General features: G+C 40.1%; 1 long non-coding RNA gene across 1 annotated transcript; it reads right to left on the minus strand.

Moving 5' to 3' along the window:
- Positions 1-74: 74 nt before the first annotated feature.
- LOC142093669 (uncharacterized) lies at positions 75-25,630 on the minus strand. The gene is made up of 4 exons (XR_012677490.1): positions 25,495-25,630; positions 14,063-14,216; positions 11,944-12,084; positions 75-4,711 (listed from the first exon to the last, which is right to left on the minus strand). It is a non-coding gene; the product is annotated as an uncharacterized LOC142093669 (long non-coding RNA).
- Between the last annotated feature and the right edge of the window lie 1,372 nt (positions 25,631-27,002).

The following is a 27,002-nucleotide window of genomic DNA, read 5'->3' on the forward strand; positions in this document are numbered from 1 at the left end:
TATGGCTTATAACTCCTAACCCAGAATATTTAAAGAGAACCTGCTTTACACCCCCCAAAAAAGTACTTAAAGAAGAAACAGCTTTATTTGACAATAAACAATGCAGAAATAATGTTTTTCAGCAAGTTCTAAAAAGCCGTTGTTCAAAATACTCTAGAAGGTGAGTGAGTGATTTGAAACTGAAGGTGAAGAGTGATTTGAAACTGAAGTTTAAATGAAGAACATATGCATGAAGCTGAAGCCTGTGGCCAGCTGGTAGCTAATTGGCAACATCACATAGAACAACAAAAGCATTCAACTCTGTTTTTCTCCATTGTACTCTTTTTCCAGGTACCATTATGACAATGCTAAAGCCATGTTACAGCCTGTCCTTCACACATTTGCTTGGTCAGCGTTGCCAAAACCACCAAAAAGGCTCTAAGCAAGCAGCTATGTATCTCTGTACAACTCTGCACATCACTGCTCCCCAACAGTAACCTCTGAAGTGCAAGACCCCTGCTCCAAAAGGGGTGGGGTAAAAAACCCCAAACCCGTATAACAAAACATGGCCGTTTCAGCCACTTCACGCCAGGCTAGAAAGTGCCTCCAGTTTGAGGATAGAAATCTAAAGTAATAAAGAAAATGTATAAAGAGTACACACAAGACCAAAGGGTGTGTGTGAGGGGTTGTTTATTTTTTTTCTTTAATAGTATCTGACTGTCTACCTGTTTTGCTGGGGGAAGAGTTTCTTCTAGAGCCAGGGAGTGGGAGGGGAAGGAGACATAACAGAAGGAAAGGAACTGTTGCTACAGGCAACTTCACTCTTACACAATGGTGCAATTTCTGTAATGATTATAGTACAATTTAAAACTACCTACAGTACACTATTTCAGGGAAAAGTTATTAAAAATGTAAGATATCAGACTAAACCAGGACCTCTTTATATATAAAAATTGGAACCATATGAACATTATTTTAAATACGCAGTACCATTATTAGGCAGCATCTTCTTTTTTGTAATTTTTTCCACCTCCTTCACTCTCTGCTCTTCTAGCTGTCTCTCTTCTTTTTTTTACTGCATGCATTAAATGTATTTTTGGAATGGGCCCCTTGCCATCTCCAAAGTCCCCTGTTTATTTTTTTTTCTGAAAGCCAGCATTTTAAAAACATGCTAGGAGAAGGAAGAGAGAAAATGGTAACAACCCCACCGAAATGAAGGCAGCTGTACGAAGGAAATATGTAGAAATCTGCAGTTCTTCCCACACACACTATGGAAGCTGGAATTTAAAGTTATTTAGAAGATCATCACCCTGACTACACCATACATAGCAATTAAGCTTATGCTGCAAACACTCACCTAAAGTTAAGGTAGCCAGCTACTTTGAAAATAAGAAATCAAGAATATGGTGTCCAAGCTGAAGCCTTCTTAATCAGATTTCTGCACTGAACCACAGAGGTTTCAGGCAAGACTGGCTACAGCAATTTTAATACTCGATTCTCTTTCATCATATTTAACACAAGTAACTGTAGGATTTTAATGTTTGCTTATTCGATACTGGTCAAGAAAGTCAATGCTTCCATTGCAAAGAAACAGCATGGTCTGGCAAATTTTAAGTGTCAATGAAAAATAAGTAATTATATGTAAATGACATTTCCTAATGCATACTAAACTAAGAATGACTAAGCAAACAGAATGGAAGAGGGCTTGAGTTATGCGCTGTACAATTTTATGTGCTACAATAAGTTCTATGGTTTTCCACACAGGCAATAAAAAATGTGACAGAGGGCTCAATGGCAGATAGAAACATTTAAAACAAGTAGCATTAGATTTAAAGACAACTGGACTCTCATTTGAAATATTCACTCATTTTGATGAATCCCGTTACTAAAAAGTGAGCAACATCAACACAATTTCTGGTGTTATTAATGATAGAAATATAATAACAATAAATAAAATGCAGACCACATCTCTCAGTAGTTTAAAAGTGTTAATTGCAGTGGGGATCTCCAGTATACCACTGCCAGGAACATTTACCAAAGTGTCCTCCTTAACTGTTGCTAACTGCTCTGCTTTTCTACCTGTGCATGGGCTGTGACATCATCTCACTCCTGACAGCTCCAAAGCATCCAACTTATCTTTCTAACAGGGATCTTGCAGCCCAGGTTCATCTGACAATGCAAGATATGAGAAAGAAAACATATCACAAAAATAAATATACTGCAGTCATGTTTTTAACAGCAAAACTCAGCAGGCAAAGGATTAAAAATAAAGTTTAAAAACTGTTTAAATAGTTCTGGAATTTTGCTTTACCTCAAGTAAGAAAATGTGACAAACTGATCAAGCTTTAGATTCCCTGGAATAAGCGCTCGGTTACAGCATTTGAGACTTCCCTTAAAAGCTCTTCTATAAATAACGACTGCAAGCGTTCAGAAAAGCAACGTGAGCTTCGTAACAGCCAAGTGTGAGTGCCTGGGGGCTTGAAGTACATCTCTGACAATTCAAGTATTAGTCTTTCCTTACGAATCAGAAGGTAGACAGGTCTCCTTCCTGGAGAGAGTGTTGCTATCAATATTATTTTAACAGAGCAACTCAGCAGTGCAGAGGAGTCAAAACATTGCACTCAACACACGTTCACAAGAAAACAAGCGAGAGGCGGCAGAACTGAGGAACAACATCCACAGCACGAGCTGCTGTGCCAGAGGTTCCAGTGAGGCTCCTGGATAATGCTGTGACACCCACCTGTCAACAGTATTCCTGACACGACACCTTCAAGAACATGCTGCCTGCCACTGCCAGGATTTAACAGGCTTGATGCCCTGCTTAAAGTCTTTTCTACAAAATGTCCCATTGCCTATGGTGCGGATAAAGTTAGAAGTAAAAAGCAAACAAACATGCCTTCCCTTTAACGAAATCTTGCTGCTTCTCTAGACATTTGCCCATCCTTGAGACTCTGCCTTGGTTTTTCTGGCACTTTGAAATTAGTTTCTAGATTGCATTGTCACAGGCCTGTAAAAGCAAGAGGAACGTATCAACTTCTGTGATAATTTTAATCATATAAATAGCCAAGTAAGAAATTATCTTTGCTACTTTACCTCCAAACAGACACACCCCGCCTCCCCAAACAACCACACACAAAACAACCCTTTGACCTGCACTTGATAATGAACAGTTTCCTAGGGATGAATGTCAAGTGAATGAAGAGCTCAGTTCAGAGCTTCTTTCTAAAAACGTTAAAGATCTGAGACAACTGAGTGCATGCAAGATTTTACATCTGCCTGGTAATCTTCTTAACTGCAGTAATCATACAAGAAGTTCTCCCTCAAAAGCACACAGAATAGCAGAGTATTTCACCTCTGTCATTTAGACTAAGTCTTTGGGGGTCTCCGTGGATATTTCTGTTACTTACTGGCGTTTTTCCGTCACTCACCTATTGTAGTTTTATGGGCGTATGCAAGAGTAGAAGTTTTTTCCCTACCTCCTATCACATTTTTTATTTTGGTGGTAGGATTCTAGCATTAGTCTCTGAATACTAAATACAAGCCTATTGAAACTGCACTCAGAGCTTACAATGAAGTCGGATATTTTTTCCTTCATCATTTCCAATCTGAGACATAAAACATATTGTTCAGTATAACTACCCATGACAGTAACAACTGTTTTGCATTTAGGAATTTCTCACCAGAACGTGCTTTCACAAGATGCACATACTTATTCCTTATTAAAATTTTGCAAACTCGTTGAGTAATATACAACAGCTATTTTAAAAGCTCACAGCAACATTACAATGCTATTTAAGACAGGAGGGAAATGCAACATCCATTTAAGCTGCAAAGGGCTCTAGAAAGACGCAACTGAACCCCCCCTCCCCCAAATTTAACTAGAACATGATTCATTCACACAGTGACAAGACAGTATTTGTCATCATAACGCATATGACTTAATTTTAAAGTTCATAAGAAATAGCAATCATCTTCTAGCATAGAATTTCTTGTAGCAGTTTTTTTGAGTCCATAGTGCACCCAAGTACGTTCCCTTGAAGATCATCACCACTTCCTGCAGCACCCGCCTACTCCCCGGTATTCAGTCAACCACTTGCCTTGTCATCATGGGCTTTTTCCAGGCATAAACAATTCTTACACTTCTTTTTTTTTTTTTTCTTTCTATCTGCTTTTGCTTATAGTGAGAATGGGAAGAACAAAAACTGATCTCACTGGAAATGCTATACCTGAAGACTTAATTTAGATTTCAAATCTTAATGTACAATTTCCTAACTAAAAGCAAAGTAACATTTTCAGGAATTCATGAAACAATAACATGGAAACAATCTAAATGTTTCATCACCTGGCACAGCATTGAAAACAGTATTTACTCACAGAAAAAAAGCCCGACTAATACAAAACCTTGCATGGAAGCCCATAAATGTGTATTTGAAAAATCAGAGTAAGGTAATCATGCACGAAATAAAACAGCATGGAGTAAGTTCAATAGCTAGATCAAGTATTGTTGAAAAAACAATGTTGCAAATACGTTGGCAACATTTATCTTGCAAGGAAAGATGTTAGCAATTTATCTTCGAAGAAAGATGTTAACCTCTTCTACATGGTCATGTAAAACAGGTCGTACATCCAGCAGCCCTCCAGGTGTATTTTCAGAGATAGTTGTAGCTCTGCTTCTGGTTTCATCACCTTCTCTTTCACAAGTCTGTTGCTTGTTCCCTCTATTTTTATTAGTCTGTGAATGAAGAAAACTGGATTAGTAGCCCAGTTCTTCACTATTTAGGAAGACATCCTTAATAGCATTTTAGTTAAAAATCCTTCATACTATTGTCAGTTTTTTGTCTCCATAAAATCTTCCCCGATTTGTTCTATTTCTTGTCATTATAGCAATTATTATAGCAGCTGACAGTAGTGAATTAAATTTATTACTGAGATTTGCACCTCTAATGCAATACAGAATCAATGCCTATGCTAAAAGTTTTGCTTTGTTAAGCAAAAGCTTCCGCTTGAGTATCTGTCTTGCATTCAGACTGCTGCAATGTCCAACAGGTAACTTTAAAAAGTTACTCTTGGCAAAGACAGGATATCTGCAAAGACAGGGAAGTTTTTCCAATGGTAAGAGGACTTTCAAAAGAAAAGGCAATTTGACTCTCTTAGAATCTTTGTGCTCTGCAAACACAAATTTAACTGTAATTATTTCTTTGATTATGGTTATTATATCAACCACAAAACTGTAGTTAGGCCCAAAAGATTTTAAGCTTTTTATCACAAGTGACTTGAACATCTATATGATGCTACACACCAGGCACTGGTGCCTGCAATGTTCTAGAACATTTCTGAACAGGTCATAGCTCACACCACCTCCTCCTCTTCATCCTCAGCATCCCTCCCCTGTGAGCAGTTCTCAGAAGTCAGCTGCTTCTAAGCTTCTATTCATACAACAGTTTCTAGGCTCAACAAACTACAAAGAACAGTGCAGACCAACTTCAGGTGCGTGGCTGATCTCACAGGCAAAACAGACTTGTCTCAGCTTCTTTAAGAGTGAGGAGTAAATACTGGCACCCTGCTGTAAATACTCTGGTATGAAAGTGGACATTAGAAAAGAACTCCAGTAAAGACAACTCTGAATGACAATAATCTCTTACAAGTATGCAATCTTCTTCCCAAGCCAAACAAAAAACTTGACAATTCTTGTGGTCAGATATTTTCAAAGCCGTAACTTAGACAAGACCAAAGATGACTGAACACTTGGGGCAAAAAGGTTTTAGAGACGTTGGCTTGAACAGTCAAAACCAAGTTCAATTGTGGAATAATTTTCAGGAATATTTCAAGAAATACACTTGAGATTTGATTCTGCTATTGATGCAGTAGGTACAGTCTCTACTATTCCATACTGCTTGCTTCTGTAATTCTAAACAATGAAGACCTGTTGCTTAGAAGTCCGGTAACTGGCAGGTGTTGTGTTTGCAGGTGTGTAGAATTGGAACTAGTAGAAATCGTGTCTCCTGGAAGCATTGTTAGGCTCTAGTGAAGAGTAACCTTGGAAACGAGACCCATAAACAAACGTGGTCCAGACGCAGCTCGGAGACAAACCACAACCTTGTAAGGAAAGAAAGGAACAGGTTCACGAAGAGTTCACTACCCTGCCGACCACCAGAGACCACCCGAGACCCCCAAGGAGACCCTGAAGGCTTTAGTGCGCATGTGCCTAGGATGATGTAATATTATAATTAGTTCCCGGAAATTTAAGGAATACGTAAAAGAGAAACTTAAAATATGTATGAGAAGCATGGATAGAAACAGAAAGGTGATTAGACCGGGGTGCTTGATTTGTGGCAAGTCCACCGAGCACCCAGGCCTGAAGAAAACAATATGTCTCCTGAGCGTGTGGAATTGGTTACTTGCACGCCGGGCACGAATCCGCTTTTCGGACAACAGTTTTTGGCGACCCAGATGGGACTGCTGTGAAGCCTTGCCCGCACCAACTTGCCGGCTCCCGGTGGGGAGACCCTGCTCTCTGGACTCCAGCGCGCACCGACCTTTTGATCGGGGACTCCGTGAGTATCCTCCCCGACCTGCGCAGGTGAGCGACTCAACGGTGCAACACTAAGGTAAACGAGATATTGTTCTGGGGTATAAAATTGTGCATGCATTTGGTAAGGAATTGTGGCCAAAGGTAAAAAGGTATATTCATATGCGTTTGATAGTGACGACTGGCGTATATGAAATCATGGTTAAGAACGTTCTTTTTGGGCAAAAATATGGGAACTCAATAGTCTAAAGTAACACCTTGCTCTCCCCTTGGATGCATCATAAAATATTGGGGAAAATTTGGGGGAGATCCTTTGAGAAAGGAGATATTAATTGAGTCTTGTACTAAATGGTGGCCAATGTATAAATTAGAAGATGAGGAAAAATGGCCAGAATTGGGAACTCTGCAATATAATACTGTCTTGCAACTGATGTTATTTTGTAGACAACAGGGCAAATGGGATGAGGTCCCTTATGTCGACTTGTTCTTTACCTTGAGAAATGATCATGAAATTCGGAAGAAACATAAACTTTTAGACTCAGATTCTAATGTGATGATGATGATGATGGAGGACAAGGAACCAAAACCGCATTGTTGTTCTGCTTGTAGTATAGGAAAATGGTGTTTAAAACTAGGAGAAGAGGAAGAAGATACACAGATGTCAGTGGCACCGAGTAAAAATGAAAGTTTTGAAACTGAAGCAAGGGCAAGTAATACATTTAGTCCAACAGCTGGCAAAACTAGGACCCAAGAGGGGTCTGTCTTATTACCACCCCTTCGTCAGGCTGTGGGCCTAAGGGGGGAACCAGTATTTGTGAAAATACCTTTTACTACTTCTGATTTGATGAATTGGAAAGAATTGGCAGGATCATATAGGGAAAATCCTGAAAAGGTATACAGATCTTTACAGACAATTATTAAAAATCATAATCCAGATTGGCACGATATTCAAATTTTTCAAATAATTTGTTAACTCCTGAAGAAAAGAGGGTCGTATTGGAAAAAAACTAATATGGAAAATGAAAGAAAAAAATAGCAAACAGAAAGCTGCTATTCTTGTGGCTGCTTTTGTGAATGCCCAAGGATCTGCTGGAGGTAGGGGCAGAGGATATTTGAGAGGTAAAAGCAAAGGGTACTTAAGGGGCAGAGGTAGAGGATGTGGAAATATATTTAAACAGTCTACTCCGTTAGGGATCAATCAATGTGCTGTATGTAAGAAGCAAGGACACTGGAAAAATGAGTGTCCAGAGAATAAGAAAGTTGCTGTGATTCGGCCACAGCAAATTCCACCTGAAGCTGATCTGCTTATGATGGGAGAGGATTCTGAATGATGGGGACTGAGGGCAGAAAATTATATTCTCCCAGCTGAGCCCCTGGTTCCAGTAAAGCTGGGAAATAAAGTAGTTGATTTTTTAGTGGACACTGGAGCAAAATATTCCATTATAAATACATGTAAAGGACCAATGAGTAAATTTAATGTATCTATTGTTGGGGTCATGGGGAAGAAAGAGGTAAGGCCTTTTTTGAAACCTTTAAAATGTAAAATTGGAGGAAAAACATTGATGCATGAATTTTTATATATACCGGAATGCACCATGCCTCTCTTAGGACGGGATTTATTGAATAAATTGGGAGCACAAATTAACTTTAAAAAAGGAAAAATCCAAGTTCATTTTCCTGAAGCTAATGCCTGGTGAGCCCAAGTTTATTTCTTACAGACAAACACAGAATAATCTGAAGAAATCAGTTTACCCTTTTGTTTGGGCGACAGACAAACCAGGAAGAGCAAAAAATGTGGAACCGGTAAAAGTTGAATTGAAAACAGGAGTTTGACCGCTCTGGAAGAAAACAGTCAAAAGATTTTTGCCTTTGAATGGGAAGATCTGTCGACTGGGAGGAGAACTCAGCTCTGCTGGACTGTGCTGCCACGAGGGTTTAAAAATAGCCCAACCATCTTTGGAGCAGCCTTGACCAAGGAACTGGAACACTGGTCCGGTAAGGAAGAACAAATCACCCTCCTTCAGTGTGTTGATGACATCCTATTGGGAGCAGATGCTATTGAGATCTGCAAAGAAAAGACTGTTAGCCTCCTAAACTTTTTGGGAATGGCTGGGTACAGGCTGTCAGAAAAGAAAGCACAAATTGCAAAATGAACTGTAATTTATTTGGGATTTGAGATTTCCCAAGGACAACGAAGATTGGGAAATGACAGAAAAAAAGGCATTTGCAAGATGGCACCCCCTCAATCTACAATATCAAGCTCTGTTAGTGGAACAAGATGACATCATTTTGAAGTAAGTGCAATTTTAAATCCTGATTCTTTAATGCCAAGTGAAAAAGAGAGTGATCCTAATCCTGATTGTTTACAAGTTATGAAACAGGCATATGCCAGCAGGCCAGACCTGAGAGATGTCCCTCTCCAGACTCCAGATGAAGAATTATTTACTGATGGAAGCAGCTTTGTTGTGAAAGGAGAAAGGAGGGCTGGCTATGCCGCGGTAACTTTAACCGAAGATCGAGAAGTAAAAGCATTGCCTCCAAATACATCCGCCCAGAAGGCAAAGATAATAGCTTTGACAAGAGTTTTAGATCTGGCTAAAGGTAAAAGAGTTAATATTTAGACAGACTCTAAATATGCTTTTGGAGTTGTTCATGCCCATGGAGCGATATGGAAAGAGTGAGAACTTTTGTCTGCCAGTGGCTCACCTATAAAGTATGGAACAGAGATTTTAAATTTAGTGGAAGCAGTACAAAGAAAACCCAAAAACAAAACCCAAAGAAGTTGCTGTGCATCAAAAGAAATTCAAATAGAATCCCCAAATTATAACGAAAAAGAAAATAAGTTGGCTAAGCTATTACAGTGCAAAAAGAATGATCAAGGATGATGGATTACTTCACATGGACAATGTATAGTAACTCCCGAAATCATGAAGAAATTGATGGTCACAACCCATGCTGAGACACATATGGGAGCAGAAGCAATGGTCGAGTCAGTAAAACGATATGCAATAGGGGCTAAAATGTTATTGATTGCTAAAAGTGTGAGTAATAAATGTGAGATTTGTCTTAGGAACAATCCGAAAATACAAATCTGACCCCCCTCCTTACCTGGAAAGGTAAGGAAAGGCGTAACTCCCGGTGAGTATTGGCAAATAGATTTTTCAGAGTTACCAAGGTGCAACCAATACCGATATTTATTGGTATTGTTAGATACATTCTCTGGATGGCCAAAAGCTTTCCCGTGTCAAACCAACAAGGCAAAAGAGGTAACAAAACACTTATGGAAAGAAATTATTTCAAGATTTGGAGTCCCTTTAGAGATGTTCTCTGATAGAGGCCCATACTTTGTAGCGGAGGTTATTAAGAATGTGAGTAAGACACTAAGATGACCACAATTTACTAGACAAGTAGAGAGAATGAACCAAATATTAAAGAGACAAATTTCTAAAATATGTCAGGAAGCTCAGTTGAAATGGATTGAAGCTTTACCACTTGCCTTGTTAAGAATTAGGGTAACCCCAATAAGCTAGAGAAAAAGTAAGTCCATTTGGAATTCTGTATGGTAAACCTTATAATGTCAATCTAACAGGAAGGTTTGAACAAATGCACATAATAGGAGAGAAAGTGTTAACTGAATCTCTCTTGTCTTTGAGTAAAATGGCGAGTTCTTTACACAAATATGTTCTTTTGAGGACACTTTTACCCCTGGAATTTCTGGTACATTCATTCAGTCCAGGAGACCAAGTCTACCTGCGAAGGTGGAAGGACGACCCCTTTGGAGAAAAGTGGGAAGGACCCTTCCAAGTGTTATTAACAACAAACACTGCTGTAAAATTAGAAGAAATAGACTCTTGGATTCATTACACCAGAATAAACAAAATACCTCCTAGACCGTGGACATATACACCTAAGGAACCATTGCAATTAATTTGAAGGCGTACTTGATGACTTACCAGAGATGTTGCTGAATTCTTTGTGATATTTAAAATATTTACTGTTAGAAAGGAAACCAAATTAATTAGGAAATTGTGGGTTTAGGAATAGAAAATGTGGAGCCTGTTGATATTAATTATGACGATCAGTAAAGCTGAATCCCAATTTCTATTGCCAAAATGGGATAGAAATCAAACTATCTGAGAACTTTTAGCCCGAGAAGTAACCAACATGTCTTCTTTTTGTATTGCAGAACCTAGGTGATAATTCACAGTTAATTGAGAAGAAAATTCAACAATTAAAGGACTTAGCATGTGGATTTAAGGAACGAGAAGGATAAGATCTTTCTTGGTTATTTTCGTGGCTTCCAAATTTAAATTGGCTCAGACAGTTGTTCTTATTTGGAATACTGATCGCCATCTTAGTTATAATTACTTGTTGTATGATTCAATGTATGTCTTTTTGTAGATCAAATGCTTATAAGTAAATGATGTGAGACTGATGATGCTCAACATCCTAAGTCTCAAAGGGGGGGACTGATGCAGTAGGTACAGTCTCTACTATTCCATACTGCTCGCTTCTGTAATTCTAAACAATGAAGACCTGTGGCTTAGAAGTCAGGTAACTGGCAGGTGTTGTGTTTGCAGGTGTGTAGAATTGGAACTAGTAGAAATCGTGTATCCTGGAATCATTTTAGGCTCTAGTGAAGAGTAACCTTGGAAACGAGACCCATAAACAAACGTGGTCCAGACGCGGCTCGGAGACAAACCTCGACCTTATAAGCAAAGAAAGGAACAGGTTCACAAAGAGTTCACTACCCTGCCGACCACCAGAGACCCCCAAGGAGACCCTAAAGGCTTTAGTGCGCATGTGCCTAGGGTGATGTAATATTATAATTAGTTCTCGGAAATCTAATGAATATGTAAAAGAGAAACTTAAAATATGTATGAGAAGCATGGATAGAAACAGAAAGGTGATTAGACCAGGGGTGCTTGACTTGTGGCAAGTCCACCGAGCACCCAGGCCTGAAGAAAACACTATCTCTCCCGAGTGTATGGAATTGGTTACTTGCACGCCGGGCACGAATCCGCTTTTCGGACAACACTATGCTTAGATTATCAGGTTTTTTTGAAGTAATAAAGTTATTTCCTTGTTAACTGTAACATCACTTCAGCATGAGTTTAGAGAAAAATGTTATAGAAAACATTTTTTAAATGGTTAGGTTTCTCAGCATAGATTACAATTTTAGGGGAGGGACATTTGGCAAAGCTGAGCAACACACTTAGGCTCAGATCACACCTGGTTATCCCAAGAGTTCGTTCACTGCAGTGAACTGACTTAAAGCATATATTTCTATCACAATTTTTCTTTCAGAAATGTTTCTGAAATATCTTTTACTTGCTGTACACACTTCCAGAACATAAGCGAGCTCTGTCATGTTCGTAAGTCTACAAACCTACCCCACCTTCTGATGGCTCCCCGGATATGTGCCGCGCACGCACCTGCTCCTGTGCGAAAGACATCACAGAGCTCAAATTGAAGCTGGTTTTGAATTCTGCGGGGCTCCTGTTTCCTTGGTTTCCTGTCTTCTGAACAACGTCTTTCTTTTTGTGCTTTTGTCATTCTAAGTGCTCCTGGTAAGTCTGCAATAAAACAGGGCAACATATTCATTTCCCTTTCAATGACGGTACTGTTTTTCTACTAAAACACTAAATGTCCTCTAAAATAAATGGAACACTTCCTGAAACACACTCAGATTAAAAACAAAAAAACCTCCCTTTGGAGTCACATTCAAATTTGGAATGTATAAAAAGCTCGCAAGCACTAACAGTTTGAGGAATTTCTCCTTTACTGCCTTGCACTACTGTAAGAACTCACACACAACCTATTCATTTTAGGCTTCTTATACAATCAGTCCAGTCTTGGCTGCAAGACTTACATATGGCCGAACAAATCTACATGATTAGCTTTTTGTTGACTGTGGAGCATACCTAATGTAGCTGGTTTAGATACAGGTAACAATATTGTAGGCATATGCACTTGGTTAGATGCATGTCACCTCACAAAATACGAAAAACTAAGGACCCGTTTTGCCCCAACCTGTTTGTCATTTAAGTTTTCAGCAAGGCACCGACTAAGAATCATAACGACAGAAGTTCAAAGAGGCCAGGCAGTTACAGGCATATCACATGCTTGCTTCTGAAAAAATCTGTAGGAGTTTTAGATGTGGTAACTTCTTGGTTGTTAAGTATACCCTCGTAAGACACAATAGCTCTCTGCAAACATCACTGTAAGTAACAATCTCTCTTTTCTTCCACCATAAAAAGCAAGCTGTCATTCAGGTAACAAACTGAGAAAGTAACACAGGTCAGGGGGAAAACCCCCTCTCAAGTTTTCTTTCTCACAGTGGAATTCACAGTTGGGTGGGTTCCACACACTCCTCCATGGGGGCAGCTGGCCCTGATTCCGGGCATTAATGGACGCACCAATAACCAGTTGCAGGAGAGAAGGCACCTCAGATTTATTCCCAAACTTTCATATAAAGTAAGTTAGGAAAGAGATGTTTACAACATCAATAAAAATTTCTTCTTAAAACAGAAGGAGGTTATCTAACAAAAATCATAAGAATTCAGGTGAAGAAATACAAAGCTATGTAAATGGAAAGTTTGAAACAGCACATATTCATTCCAGTAGGCAGAGAAAACTGCATTTATCATCAAAATATTTACATTTTATCTGGAGAAGAAAGCTTTTTTCATTACTAAAATAAATATCAGAAGAAAAAAATAAGGGTTAACAAAATGCGAGGCAATGTTTAGCACTTCTTGCTTCCTCAACAAGTCAAAGTTATCCAGCAATTTTAGTTACAAATATACTGCTCACTATCTTATGCTTTTTAATATACACACATGTCCAGGAGCTCGAGGAACATATTTTTAGAGTCTGTCAAACAGTGTACCTATTTAAACCCTCCCACCTGCTCTCAGACCCTACCCCCCCCAAAAAAAAAAAAAAAAAAAAAAGAAAAAAAAATCAATGATGGAGTAAGCTAATCTACATCACCCATTAAAAAGGTGAAATAGCAGTTTGTAACAGTTTCAGACTTCTCAAATTCAGTGCTACAGAAATATCACTTTTTGTAGCATAATTTCAAGAAATTAATGAAGAATATTTATAATCCACAGTTCACATCATCACAGTCTCTCAACAAATAGATATGGAAAAATATTCAAGTTACTTCAAATCCTGTTTGGAGACACAATTATGAAGTTTAGTGTTGTTTTCTAGCTACAAAGACACAAAAGAAGTGAAAATCATTTCGCCCATTTCTTATTTCCGCAGTTTCAGAATATGCATTAAATACAACCCATTTATGAGAACTGAATGCCTGATATGAAACAGATATTTGAGCAAGAAGGTACAATTCACAATAGTGTTTCGTACTGAAGAAACTATTCTCTTTTTCTTAGTAGAGAGAGGCTTCTCCAGAAAGAGATTCTGAGCAGGAAGCTCACCTCCTTCCGTGACTACAGGAAGTAGTGGCCTTAGTTTTTTTTAAGTGTCTTATTTGAGAACCAACTACCTATACTGCAAGAACTTTAAAATAAAACATATACATACACAAGACACGGATGCTGGATTCCAGCAGCGCTTGCTTGGTGGGCAGCACGAATCCCTGGCAGTATGCTGCAGCTGAGCAGGCAGGCGCTGGCTGGTGGTACTGCTTGCTCTCGTAGCTGCTTACAGATGTTTGTTGTTCATAACTGTAATTATCCTGCATACAGAATTCCAACAGAAAAACAAAAAGATTAATAGAACAGACTGTAGTAAAAAATAGTTGTTTTTAATTGACTGACATGGCAGACAGTAGAGAATTCACAGATTTAATTTCTTCATGTCTGCCTCAAATAGTGGATAATGAGATTGTTTATAGGAAAAAAAAAACTAATGACATTTTTGTGGTATGGGCAGGGAGTGACTCAGGAGCAGGAAGCAGGCTAATTGTGCTTACTCTAGGAGAGCTCAGCTGGAGGTGCAGGGGAAACAGCAGGAATCATTGACAATAACTCTGGACAAGAAGGCAGTTTTAATTCATTCCCATGAGAGGTCCATTCCAATTCCAAATGGTGCTCAGTTTGAGTCACCCCCAAATTAGGGTATGTTGCAAATTTCTAAAGCAAGATACAAGACCTCATGAAAACATATGAAATCCAATGTTCTTGCCAGTATGACAGATACCGATTCCAAATAGATATTCTTGCAATGGAGAAAAAAAAAGTAAGATTTGTTTATTTTGACTCTCTAGAAACACCTAGATCTGGAACATTGTTAAATAAAAACCACGTCTTACCATTCAAAGGAAGCAGATAACATGCTAAAGTCTAGAAGCATTTCTCTGAAATTCACTAGAAAGTCAAAGCTGATTCATTAACGGCAATACCCAGAGATATTTATTAAGGACTGAAACACATTGTGTCGGGGGAAAAAAAGTACATCCTCCAAGAAATGGGGGTCTTAGATCAGTACAACAGGCAACAACTTCTTTAGTCACTCAGTTATCCCGACAGCTGCCTAGGGTCTGCAGGCTTCGCACCAGTCGCAGATCAAACCAAATGCCCTGGCACCCTAAATGGCTGTTGGCCACCAGCCAGAGAACATACAAGTCATCAAGAAAATCTGTCTGTTCTCAGTGGTCTGAGAGCAATAGGCATCTCCAAAAGGTAACTCACTCCGGCTATTGCTTTCTGTTGCCTACAGAGGGAGTCTAGACCAGCTTACACAGAAGACAGAGACAACTTCAGCAAAATGAAGCCCGCACAGAGAAGAAAATCATGTAATAGCGATAAAGCAACTGTGTGAAGTCTATCAAAAAGGTACTATCTGGCAATAAGCACATTCAGGTCTATCCAGCGCAGTATCCTGTCTCCAGCCTATAAGCAAACGCTGAGGGAAGAGGCAGTACAGAATACTCCCTTGTAAGTCCTTCTGCTTCAATTGTCAGCCCCAAGAATATCCCAAGCCTGCCATAATTTGTCCTTTGGTAACTCTCAGAACATCTCTCAAATACTTGCTCAGCCTCCTGTTTTTTCCCCTTTAGCTTTCTGCAGCCACAGCATCCTTGAGCAAGGCTCCCTCAGATCTACTGCCTATTGCAAGAATCATCACCTCCTTTGGTTTGCTTTGAAGCTAGCTCCTCGCAGCTTCACTTGCAAACCTGAGCTCGTGTAGTACTGGAAGAGACAGTGAACAGTCAGTTCCTATCCAGCTGCTTCATGCCACTTCAGATTCTGTAAACATCTAGTATCTGCTTTAAATCATCTCTCCCAGGCTGAAGAGTCCCAGCCCACTCAGTCATTCTTGCTATGGAAGCTATGCTCTGCTTTTGATCATCTCTGTCACCAGCCTCAGGCCCTTCCCAAGTCCTACCGTATCCTCTCCAAGACAAGAGGAACAGGGAACTGCATGCCGTCAGTAACCCAAGCACAGGCAAACCACTGTCATTACACAAAATAGCAGCATAATGTTTTCTGTCCTCTATTTTTGTTTTTAATGTCTAAGATTTGATAAGCTACTGCTCAGCACTATCATAAACTCCAAAATTTTGCTCGAGTAGTGCAGCACAGCTCCTTATATTGTGGAAAAAGCTAGGATAGTTTTCCCCCAAGTTTTACTTTTGTGCATTAACTATTCAGTCATGCATAAAGTCTTCCTATAATTCCACATCTTCTGCCCTACATAACATTAGATTATACCGCCTCACTGCTCATCTTTTTTTTCAGACAATGAATATCCTGACCCACACTTCACTCTGCAAAGTTTAAAAACACACTGTGTGACTCCTGCCACACTATATTGCCCGTGTAATCTGGCAGAAAACATCTCCTCACACAAGAGAGGAATTTCAACATACAACCAACCAGAAAAAAACCCAAGTCTTTTCGTCTCCAACTGATGCATTCCAAATTTCACTGCAGTTCTAACTGACATAAATGCATAGAGCCAATTGTGCACTGGATCCCAGCACCTCCTACAGCCAGGAAATTAAGATCCAATTATTACACTTATTAGAGAACTGTAAGTGATACAGGTATTCTGAGAAAAAAAACCATACTATTCTGTTTTCCTAACAGAAAAACGGTCCATGAAAACTATGGGAGTTGCACAGTCTTCAGCATCAGAAGGGATTTCTCTCCATATGAACCATGCAGTTTATTCTAAAAGCTAATCTGGTGGTCCCCATAATTCTCACCCTCATCTATATTACAGCAGGTATATCCAGCGTTTCAAACAACTAAAAGCCATAACATTTCTAGCTTAAAAAGCCTACTGACAATCTTGGTTTTGAGTAAGAATAAAAAAAGGCAGTTATGTTTAGGTCATCAGGTCTACAGACTTGCTATCACTGCTATTAAACATGGTCCAGCAAAAGAGTCGCCACTGTGGGCAAGGAGGGCTTATAATTGAGAAACTTGTTTATTATGGGAGGTGGATAATAGTCCTATTCTCCCTCCGTCCTCTGCAGAATGGCTCGTCACTTCTGTTACCATGAAGCGTAGCAAGGATTATCAGTATTTTTTTGTTCAAGCATGAGCGTGTCTACATTTAACACGAGCTCCTTGGCAAATCACAGGACTCCTCCTTCCTTCAAACATCCTACCCTGCACTTGGCAGTAATTTGATACTCGCCCCTACAAATACATCCTCTGGATTACAACAAATGCCTACACTGTATTTTCCTTTTACTTTACTTCTTGTTATAACTCCACCTTGTCATCTTCATGACAAAAGATGAACTAGGACATAAATGTCAAATGCTAATGGGTTGGAGATGTAACTGCACAGTTTGTAATGATGGTCAGTCTAGGAAGTTTTCTACACTCCCAAAGCTTCACAAGTTGACATTTTTTCTTCAAGATATCAAATCTGCTCCTTTATCAGAGCTACCAATCTGCACCCAGTGCAGATAAGCCTCACTTTTTCAGTAGGAGAATAAAACATTGACGTATCCATATACACTAAAAGGTGCTGATTCATCCTTGATGCTAAAGCAGAAGTATACCTATAAAAATAAATAATCAAAAAGCTCCCATGAGCTCCATTGTCTGCTGAAGTGTTCTCAGTACATAGATTAAAAAAATAAATCAAAACAACTCCCTAGTTAAGCAAACTCCCAATCAGCCTACTAGTTCAAAGCCACAAGTCTGAACAAAAGATCTGTTTTTTTTCCCCCTTCGGAAAGCATTAGCGATGTATGTCTATAATAAATCACATGAGATGTAAAGACAATGACTCACTTCATTATCTATAAAGCATGAGAACAGAACACTCTACTGAGACAAAAGTCCCTAGGAAATGCTGATATCAGCTGCACTTTGCTCTCTGGTAGCAGTCTCAGCAAGGAATAACAAAACGATTCTGATAAACTACTGCAGAAACAGTACTGCTGAGATTATATGATTTTAGTCTAAATTTCTATGTTATACACACTCCTTTTACAGTTACAAAAAAGCTCCCTTTAAGGACCAGGCCTGCAAATTCAACCTAAAGTCTCAAAATTAAATAAGGCGCAGAGTCAAGAAACAAACATGCCAGCCAAACAAGTTCTGACGCCAGAGAAAAGTAACCTCTTGGGATGTAGTAATCGTTTCTGTTGATAAATCACAGTGGTTAGTTCAATACATTCCAAAACTGACACTTCTACTATGAGTAATAAAAACCTGAAAAATCTTCATAAGTTGAAACTGTGCCAAAACAGGAAATTCCTAATTTAATTCACCCGAGCCCTCACTGCCTACAAGCCCCATCTCTTTTTTCTGATGCAGCCTGAGTCCTTATGGCAGACAGGTCTGTTTTATCTGCTCTATATAGCCACAGGTGACTGGAACCAATTTCTCCTAAAATGGTGAAAAATCCTGACGCTAATCCAGGAAATAAACATAGCTGATGAAAGCTCAGAAATATAACCATAATTCTATATGCACACATGCCACGTAGCCACTGCCTGAGATGCAGTGCTGCTGGCGAGGCATTCTCTGTCAGGAGTCCCGGGAGAACTACTTGCCATAGTCTAGAACAAAAGCTCAGATTTATTAGTCCTGATGCACTGCCTATTACTTCCAGAGTTACCTCGGGAGGAATATTCAGCAGCAAAATTTAAGGTCCGTTAAACTGTTGTGTGGCAGAGGAAGCTCCAGAATTGGGTTTTCTTTTCATTATCCTATCACCTGAAATCCACACTTGAATGCCTAAATGAACGGTGTAGGCATGAAGAAAACTGAAGGTAGCGACGACTGAGTCTTTTCCATTAAAGATTAGACACAGAGATAATGAAGAATCTTAATCATTACTGTCTTGACTGTGCAATTAGCATAAGCAAATACCATCAATACAGGTTGCCAACTAAAACCTCCCATGGTATTAATCCATGTCCGCTTCCTGAAAGTTTGGTGTTAGGACAGGCTGGGGAATAAGTTCCCACTGCTGACGGGCACAACCGCAGCCCTGCCCCGACCGCGTCTGACACAGTCCAGAGGCGACAGTCAGTCCAACTGGCTGACAGCCCGCGCCGCAGGAGGTGCCCAGGTGGGAGTTCGCCCTGCGGTGCAGCTTACTCCACTGTGGCTGACTGCTTTCCAAACAAGGAACAAGTAAGAGACAGACCCAACTTCCATGCATAGAATTTACTGAATCCACATTTTAATATCACCCTGCAGGCCAGTCAGCTTACGAAGACTGACTAATGCAGTTCAAGTCCATGACATAAAATTAAGGCCACGACTGATTAGACAGTCAAACTAAGATAAAGTCACACAAACAAGCCAGAAAATGCCAATCAATAAACAAATAGCTGTTGATTTCCTAGTAATTAAGGATTAGTGTTACTTAAAATTGCTAAAGGGCTTCTGCCCAGTGTGACAAGCCCAACACTGTTCTCTTACTTAGTATGCTGTAAGTTAACTATTGAACGCTGAATTTTGTAGGTATTATTTCAATCACAAAAAAAGCTGCTCTTTTGCCTATGTGGACAAAACAGCAGTAGCTCAGGCCCCATGAGTTACCATAGCCAATGCTGATCTCTCCTGAAAGAAAATGTAACCCTTCAATATGTATCTTGCAAGTTTTATTGCAGACCTGATTTAGAAAGCAAATAAATTATCTCTTCATATGTCCTTAAGCCATTAGCTTACAACCCTATTTCTGTATTCAGAAGTTTTAGTTTGCTGCTAGATTTAAATTAAAGCATGAGCCACAAAATGCAGATAAGCTAGTTCATTGCAGTGGGGAAGCTTATGCCACAGAGATCCAAAACTGAAGGGAGAAAAAATGTTAAGGTTCATTCATAGTTGTAACAGCTAACAGAACAAGTTCCCTAAAATGACATTGTTCAATTGCATGAGGAAAACTGACTTCTCTAAAAGCCTTTATCAGATCATACACTTTCTCTCCTTACCAAGGAAGGTAGAAAACTATCAGAGCATTCCTCCTCTTGCTATACCTCCATTGCTTGTGCATATATTATTCTGAAGCCACAGTCCACCTCAACATCCAAATAATAGAGCTTTTATTTTTAAAAAGTCAACATTTGCAAAGATTTTTTTTAAAGTTTATAATGCCACTTGTTTCCATGCTTAGTTATTTACTGCATAGGTGAAGTTACGGTAACAAAGTAACTTTTTCCAACTTCAGAAACTCTAAAAATAGGAAGTCACTGGCAATAGCTTACATTTAAATGAAAACATTTTAAAATTCAATACTACTATTACTTGAATAATTACAAGCATTAGTTTCCATTCAGTGAGAAGAGCCTTGAAGACAGAAACAAGAATCATCATGCCTTGTAAAGAGACTTCAAAAGATACTAAGAATTCGTACACTCAAAAATTCATAAGCTCAAAAGCATCATGTCGTAAGTCTTAAAAACCTAACACTAACAGTTTCCCATCCTCACCAGAAGCAGAATTTTGTCATTCAAAAAGAAAGCTGAATCCATGTCATGGCCTTGACTTAAGTTTATTATCAGATTTAGCTCTTCAAATAAACCAAAACTTTGAAGTGTAAGCATCTTCTAGAGAGCAGGTGAACACTTGAAAAAAATAAAGTAATGTGTATGTGAACATCTTGTAACTTTTATCAAAGACAAATTATTTCGTCACATTGGCTTTTTTTTTTTAACACGGTACTGTTCTTAAAAGATGTTTTAGAGTATTATCTTAGAGGTAGTTAACTAGCAAACATAGAAAGCACTGAGTGAACAAGCTTAACCCATAAAGTAGGGAAAAAATATTCTTTATTGCTATCAGGTAGATCTTAAAGCCTGAAGCATCATGATTTCACAGGAGAGAGACTTACTTTCTTCAGAAGCTTACTGCTCACTTACTGCTCAACTATATTGACTCTTTTCCCACACCATATCATACAGGCAGTAGAAGTAACACTTACGTTTACTGCTGAACTTTGACTAAAACATGAGAGGTCACGTTAGAATGCAGCAGACCATAGTTACAGGACAACTAATTACCAAGTCATGTAAGACAGCTTAAATATACACATGCTACAGCAAACTCAGCAGGGTTGGGGGAGGGAGGATAGGAAGAGACCTTCCAATGTCGGTACGGGGATGTAAGGATATCGTCTGAAGGCCATGCCTGGGGCCATTCTGAATCGGTTTCGGTCATACCTGACTGACTCACACATGACCATGATGGCTGATATGCCTGAACTTAGACTGGGTATGAATTTTCCCCAGGCCAGTTTTGACTCCAGTGCTTTTCGGCATCTCTAAGTTGTTCTCGGGAGGGATTTTTGAAAGACAGGGTTTGGGTTGTTGTTACTATGCTGATGATGCGTATCTGCTGACAGTTGTAGCACCCAAGATACCTGGGACTAGATGACTAGAATTTCTGAAGTTAAACCCTTTAAAAGGCACAAATAATGTGGATTTGTGTGAGTAGACATGCTTAGACATCCCACCTATTCAGAAAAGTGTTCAGCATGTAAACATATACAAAATGTAATGTTGGAAACAGGAAAAAAAAACCCAACTGTCAGACATAGCCACACATCAGCCGGCACTTTGATCAGTCGACTGACAGACAATCTCTGAAGACAGATTTTGCACTTCATTGTGTAATGTATTAAACTAAAGGATTATCTAAAGCACTTACCTTGAAAATACAAAACTCTACACGTTTGGGGATAAAAACAGATCAAGACTACATGTTGCTTCACTATTTGCTGCAAACTGGTATGCTTAGCACAACAATTACATTATCCTTTTCAGCTAGGATTCTGATTTGATTTGATGCCCAAGCTTTCTCCAAACTTTGATGCCCTGTACAGACTCGTGTTACTGCAACACAAGACTCAACAGGGCTTTGATGTTTCAAACATTTTTAGGTATAGTCATGCCTTCCTCCATAAAGCCCTGGTGTGGTGTATGCTTTTTGTTGATGTAAGTGAAGTTTGTGAAGATAGTGCGATGAATGCATATTTTAATGATAACGAGACTTTACAAAGTCTCTCTTAGAATTCGGAAATACATCCTTGAAGTATGAAGACACTCGAAGTCTGATAACACAGTAATTCCATAGTGCTTTATGGCTTCCATGGTGGTGATAAGAGACACTTAAGGCTTGTGCAAGTGCCATAAATGTTCAAGCCAACTGATTATTTCATAAAACCCGGGAGGTTCCTTACGCATTATGGTGTTCATATCGCCACATTTCCTGTATTTAAGACCATCAAGAATACATGCTCTGGAACCACAAACCTCTGGCAGTGAAAGCAAACCATTCACGTCAAATATATTAAAATGTACTAAAACCACAGAGCACTATGAAATTGCTGTTGTTCCAAGCAATCTTAGTGTCAAGTTTGGCAGCAGTATCAATGGACTTACCATTGCTAATGCACGCAAACTAAATTTGTGGCTTTAATAAGGCAGTCACATCACTGTAGACATTGTAAAACTATTTCCATGTATTTGTTTTTGTGGCAATAAATCCTTGATCTCGAGACTAACAAGTCGCTCTCGAACAACCATTCTTAAAGCACACATCAGATTCTTCATAACTCCCTACTATTAGTTCATACGTGGACAGCAGAGTGGTAGGTTTTGCCAGAAAAAATACAGAAAAACCAGGCGCTTTCCTCAAGTCTTTGGGGAAACAAAAAAAGTAATTCAAACAGTGTGCTTACTATGCATTTTACTGTTGCTTAACATCATCCTGAAATTTCAAGGACTGGAAGATGATGAGAAATGTAATTAATATTTTCTTACTGACAGTTGGATAAAGTGCTTTTCACACCAAGCTGAGACTACAAAATGTGGTCAATCAGTAAGCTTATCATCTTTCTAGGCTAAACAAGGTTACAGCATGCAATGACGTCTCATGTCCAGGCCAGAACTAGTAAGGAATACACAGAAGTAGTCATTCACACTACTACCAAAAAATACGTATTACTTTGCTCCTATACACCAGAGAGATGAAGATATGAAAGCATGCTACCAGCAGTCACTGCAAGTTATTATGATTTAAGAAGGGATCTGAAGTGCCAAAACTTAAATGCATAATGAGATTTGCCGCAAAATATCCCAAGCACTTCCCAGCCATTTGCTTCTCTGTTTAGTCTGAGATATGTAGCAAGATTGAAGATTATAAAAATGGTTATCAAAACTTCTAGATTTTGATCGCAATAGAAAATTAACAGCTCACTGGACAAACAGAACTATGCTACAAATAACCACATCAAGTTAAACAATTTACATAGACACCATTCACAACTGGTATAAAACCACACACGACCACAAGCTTCATAAATGATGAGCTTGGAATAAAGATGACTACTAGCAACCAGAAAAGCTTCCATGTTGCTTCCTTCCATTTTGTTGTTTGACTGTGGAGGTCTTTTACCCACTACTAGATTTTAAAGGAGATAGATAATTTCAGAAGCTAGGCTAATAGATAGTGTGACTGCTGCACAACAAATATGGGGGGGAACACTTACAGAGGCTATTAATACATAGGGGAAAAGGGAAATCAAAAGAAAGGGTAAGAGAAAAATCAGCTTCAATAACGGCTTATAATAACTGCAGATTTAAATTGAATTAAAGCTTAGCCACATCTGTCCACAAATGATTAAGTGGGCTGGTTTAATTAGAGAAGCTTGGTGCAGAGAAACCTGAACCAACATGTTCACCAGCCAACATGCCCACTATTGACTGAAGAGGCTCACTCCGCTTCAGAGCTGAACACAGCAATTTCCACCATTTTCTGCATTGACTGAGAAAGGCCGGAGAAGTTCTCCTACAATTCACTGCAAATTTAAATGGGGGTGATCTTACTGCAGCACAAGGAAGGGACAAGCGTGCCCCAGGTGACATAATTCACCTCACAAGTGAAATGACAGCACGGGCAGAACGAAAAAGAGCAGTTACAACTATCCACAAGGAAGGTAATTCCCATGGGAGCAAAATACCAAGTACGACTCCATCCTTCTGCAAATGACCAGGAGAAGGCGCTTCCGATGAGGACAAACCACTCCAAACAACTAGATATTATCAGACCAGATCTCTGGGGAGGAAATTACCCTCAAATACAAAGACAAAAGCACCAAGGACTGAATACCAGAAAGAGTAAGGAGAACAAAAGGAAATGCCAAGAAAAGGAAAACCAGAAAGTGTTATTCAGAAGGATGCTGACAGTGGAGCAACACAGGAGCCCTCAAGTCTGGCTAATAAGATTAGGTATGGAGCCACAAAGCAAAAGATGAGCAAATGGGTGCATTAGGTAAGCAAAGTCTTGGAGCAATGCCAGGGCATTTGTTGAAAGAGACGGGGGAGGAACCGGAAGATAATGGAAGCCCAGGGGCTGAGACCCTGAGGAGAGAAAGCCACAGGAGAAGGTGAAGAAGGTTGCCTGTTAATGGCAAGGAGAAACCAGAGAGCATCGTGAGGCCCTACAGGACGGAAAGAAATAAAGACACTGAGGAGGCCAGGGAGGGAAGGCTGTACGGGAGCCAGGAGACCTTTCAGGAGGAAAACACTTAACAAGGGCAGAGTATCAGGGAAGCGGGAGCTCCCCAGGACACTCCAACACCTGCAGTACGGCCTCCCACCAAGGAAAAGAGGCCCTGTGCAGGACAGCAAGGCAGACCCCCAGGGACAGGGCAGCCACACCAAATCCCAAGGGGGGTGGGGTGTGTGGGTGGTGCGCCCCAGAGGCAGGACAGCAAGACCAAGTCGCCTGTGGCCACCTCCTCAGGACACCCACGGCCGCCATTTTGTCCACCCTGAGGGCCTGGAAGGAGCGAGGCGGCCCGGGCATCGCCCGGGGGGCGGGGCGGGGACCGCCCAGGGGCGGGGCGGGGACCAGCCCCGCCCCGCCCCCGGGCCGGCCCCGCCCCGCCGTTACCTGCCTCGCGGCTCTTGCCGCTCCTGGCCGCCATTTTACGTCAGCCACAGGGAGGACGGGGCGTTGTTGTCCAAGAGGCTGCTCCTGCAGCTCCGGGAAAGATAAGCCGGTTTTAGGAAAGCAGTGGGTTTTGATAACAACGGAAACAACATAAAAATAGGGAAATTAATTAATAGAGCTGCTGTCCGGAGGCTCATAGAAGAGCCTGTCAGAGCTTGGCGCTACCTGGCAGCTGAGGAAGCCTGGCATTGCCGGGGTGCGAGTGTGCCCGGGGGCGGCTGCTGCTGCTCGGACGCCTCCTTCCCGCAGCTGCTGCTCCCTGCTTTGAAACCAGGAGAGCGCACCCGAGTTCAGACGGGCTCCTAACGTCTTCCTAGCGTCTGTGCTGCATTTGCGCTGTTAGAAAGCTCTGCAGCAGTCTCCCCCCTCTTGTAACCTGAAGTTTTCTAGCTGATGTTTATTCAGGGCTGGTTATAACCATTTGTCCCTGTGGCAACCACTTCAGTAATTCACTTGGCGCTGTTCATTTTCCTGCCCTGTAAGAACCATGTTGACAAATAGCTTCCAGTATTACCCTGTTTGTAGTAAGCTTTTTTCGTGTTTCAACATACCTCAAAGAAAAAGCATGACTCAACATACCTGTGAAGAGCCCGATGTCATTTATGTTGCACCACTGTAAGATTATTTCACTGGGAGACCTAGCTTCGCGTTTCTAAAATTCCACATTATCATGAAACCGAACTTCAGACTGATGTTTTCATATTGAACTGAAACACTGCAACAGACAACAAATATATTTCAGCAAAATGAGATTGTGCCTTTGAAAACTGACTTACAGTTTAATAGGATAATACCTTCTAATTGCCATCACAGTTTTAAATAACATAGTGTTTATGGTGATAAATGAAATGATGAGATTGCAAATGTGCTGTTACAAGATAAAGGCATCAAAGCTCTGTGCTGCGTTGTCTTGTGCCCATGGCCTCAATTTTTGGAGATCTGAGACCCATCTTAGGCCCAAGAATGGAATTACTTAATTAAAACCTGAATGATACAAGGAAAATACAAAATTCACAGTAACAGAAAGCTGCCATTGATGTGAATGACAAACTTGTGATATTGTGGCTGGCATACATAGCAGCATGAGCAAATAACAGATGCACAAACATCTTCAATGTTTTATGAGGCCTTGAAGGCTATTTCCAGACCTGTCAGGCTGGGAGTTTACATGTGAGGATTCCCCATCTGGCACTGAAAGCTATGTGATAAAGAAAAAAAAGAAAATGGCAACATTTTTAACATCTCTCTTAATCATTAACCTCCTCGATGGACTCTTCATTTAATGATGCTGACCATTACCTTTTCTTTGATACTGTGCCCTTCGGACTATGGCAGAGGCTGGGCTGTTCCTGGTCATAACGTATACAAGATTAGGAGCCCGTACAAAATGGCCCAGTATAACAGGACCACTTGAAGGGGTTTATGAAATGGGTTTCTGGGCAGATAAACCGGATACCATCAGTGCAACAATGTCGGGCATTTACTGTACAAGACCTTGCCAGAGGCCGCGTCAAGATAGCTAGAGGAAAGACATTTGCATTTTCATTGCGTGATTTTCCATGTGTAATTATTACTAGGTACAGAGTATTTCCACACACATGCGTGCAAGGAAATGGCAAAGAATGCATACTCCTATATATGGTTTTGCTGCTATATTGCAAGTTCCTATCCTTCAGGTGAGATCTCACTGTTCTTCAAGTCTAGAGAAAGGTGCATTACTTTGATTTTCAGTAATGTTACTCAACTAAGTAAAACTCAAATTATGAGTTGTCTGTGAATGAAAAATAACATCACACATTTTAATGCAGCAATATTCTGATTTTTTTGGCCAAAGTGGAGTACCTTGGCAGGTATACAGGATTTACAGACTTGCAAGCTTACAAGTATGTCACACACACTAAATGTACTCCTTTGTACCACGGATATTATTGCAGAGTACTGTGTTAATGACAAAAAGACCTTTGTTTCCTGCAGAGTAGTGGAATTTTACAGTCACAGAAACTCCTCCTGTGCAGTGGAAATAGGTTCAGATATAAAGGGATGCCCTTGGTTACCAAAACATGCTGGCAGTGGACAGAGGGAAAACT

This window comes from Calonectris borealis, chromosome 28, assembly GCF_964195595.1.
Source record: "Calonectris borealis chromosome 28, bCalBor7.hap1.2, whole genome shotgun sequence".
Classification (NCBI taxonomy): Eukaryota; Metazoa; Chordata; class Aves; order Procellariiformes; family Procellariidae; genus Calonectris; species Calonectris borealis.